The 2673-nt window shown below is 36.7% G+C and overlaps 1 protein-coding gene across 7 annotated transcripts in view; it reads right to left on the minus strand.

The window, feature by feature from the left end:
* ARID4B (AT-rich interaction domain 4B) overlaps nt 1–2673 on the minus strand; it is a 178010-nt gene that overhangs the window by 92725 nt on the left and 82612 nt on the right. The gene's annotated exons all lie outside the window — the stretch shown is intronic.

Consider the following 2673-nt stretch of genomic DNA (forward strand, 5'->3'; position numbering starts at 1 on the left):
GGGGAGGAGAGGGGAGGGGAGGGGAGAGGAGAGAAAAGAGAGAGGAGAGAAGAGAGAAGAGAAGAGAAGAGAAGAGAAGAGAAGAGAAGAGAAGAGAAGAGAAGAGAAGAGAAGAGAAGAGAAGAGAAGAGAAGAGAAAAAAAAATGCCTAAGCTATCCTACAGATGTCAGGCAGTAGGTAACATACTCACTATGCTGGTTATGGCTAAAACCAGTGGCTTCAGTGTTAGAGTTTAAACTGACTGAAGTGCTATTGTGATCTCTTTCCATCAAAATCTTGAATTTCAGTGTTTATGAAATGGGATTAGTGACCCAAAATACTGCCAGTATGAAGTGGCTTTTCTCTCAAAGACAATGTTGTGAGTACTACTCATTAATATTCTGAACAGTCTTTCAAAAAAATTAAAACGTTTAAAACAATATGAAAAATACCAAATAAAGAGAAAAGAACATACAGATAGTAGATTAAATTCCCCTATTAGGAACACTCTGGACCACATCTTCACAGGGCTTAAAACACTTAAATCTGAAAAGTTTTGATTATTTGATTAATGCTTTTTCTCCTCCAACAGGTGATAAGTACTCAAGAATAAGTTCCATGTTTACATGGCTTACCCTTGTGTCCTGGAACATTGCACTACACAGCTGCTGGCACACGGAAAAGGAGTTAAAGAATCATACAGCGGTATTCTAATTTCCTTCTAGCAAAACATAAACAAAAGTACACACCTGCACAGACACACTAAAACTAAACCTCCCTGAAGATATGAAGGCTACATAGCCACTTGTTCATATTACCTTCAGCATTTAACCTACAACTGTCTTATGAATCATTCCAATTTAAAATTCTCCTGGTTATATTTCAGAGCTTGTGGCTACCTGAGAAAAAAAGAAAAAAAAAATTCTCCTGGCGAAAAAAAAAAATTAATATTTTGGCTATTTCTCTAGACTAAAAAAATAAAATCAGGACCTTCACTTAACAGGAGAAAAACCACATCTTTAAGTCCTCCTACTCACTGACTAATGGTAGGGAAATGAAATTACAATTAATTCTACAAACTCAGGGAGAATTCTGTACTTCATCACTATACTTGTCCCAAAGCTGTTTGTATTACAAATACTCTATGTAAACCTTGACAGTTTATTCCACACAGACTTATTGAAGGCTTTTGTACACAAATTGGTAGGTAAAGGGGGGCCTATCAAGTGAGGAAAAAAAGAATATTCCCCTAAAACAGCCTAAAATCTTACAGTGAAAATGAGAAAAGCAAAAAAAAGACCCTAAAACAAGAATAAGCAAGAGAAGTGCAAAAGGACCAAAGGATAAAGAGATCCAATTTGGGTAGAGAGCTCACGAAACACATGATGGAGGAGAAAGCATCTATGGTGACCGTCAACACAGTGAGATTCCAACAAGAGGAAAGGAGTAGGGCTCAACAGTAGTCAATAAAGGAAAGTACGGACCATAGTCTGAATACACCAAGTAGTCTTAATAAGGCAGAAGTACAGGGAAGTGGTTGAATATGAGACTAAAGGGATAGTCCAGAATTATAATACAGAGAATATGTCCCAAATTCTAAATTTAAGTGGGAATTCAATCAATGAGAAGCAAAAATTTTTCAAAACGAAACAAAACAAAACAAAAACCCATAAAATCTAATAGTTTGATAATATTAAAATATCCCCAAAGAAACACTATTCTGAATAGTGACTAGAAAAAAGAAATAGTTCAGTCACACTGTGCATCAATTAGTATTTGTAGACTGGACTAGAGAACCTAATATCATTTACAGCAATGTCTGTCTTTTAAATTACCAATTGCAAACGAGTTAGTTACAAAACTTTGTGAACCTTCTGTTCTTAGTAACATCTTTCAACTTAAGGACATGGCTTCGGTGCTAGAAAGTGCTGGTAAGAAAACCAGCTCTGGCTATCCATTTCTAATCTGAAAGTTGGGGATAATAATAGTAACTACTTCATACTGTTGCAAATACAATAATATGTAAAGCACTTAGCAAAGTCCCTGGCAATTATAAGCAGCTTATCCAACTAGCACTTAACAAGTTCATACTCTTGTGTTAGGCACTGTTATAGGAACTAGGAACAAAGCCGTGAAGAAGATATACAAAGTCCCCGCCCCTGTGACACATTCTAGTGAGGAAGAGAGACAATAACAAATTAAGTATGTACTCATATTTTGATGTTAGGGAATAAGAGCTAAATGAATCTAAAAGGATGGTAAGAAATGGAAGGGACAATTTTAGGAAGGACAGTCAGGCAAGAAGAGAAGCTATAATAATATTAGCTAATAGCAGTAGCGGGAGTTAAAATAAAGACTGCTTGTTGTATCTATACATCCTATAACTATGACAAGGACCAAGTAGATTATAAATCAGAAACCTGTTTTCTACAGTTATTTACAAATTTTAAGTCTACTTAAAAGTTTCCTAAAGAAATCATTAAAGCCCATTGTATTTTCTTTTTTTTTTGAGATGGAGTTTCTCTCTTGTTACCCAGGCTGGAGTGCAATGGCGCGATCTCGGCTCACCGCAACCTCCGCCTCCTGGGTTCAGGCAATTCTCCTGCCTCAGCCCTCTGAGTAGCTGGGACTACAGGCACGCACCACCATGCCCAGCTAATTTTTTGTAGTTTTAGTAGAGATGGGGTTTCACC

The sequence above is a fragment of the Cebus imitator genome, unplaced genomic scaffold (genome assembly GCF_001604975.1).
Source record: "Cebus imitator isolate Cc_AM_T3 unplaced genomic scaffold, Cebus_imitator-1.0 Scaffold42, whole genome shotgun sequence".
NCBI lineage: Eukaryota > Metazoa > Chordata > Mammalia > Primates > Cebidae > Cebus > Cebus imitator.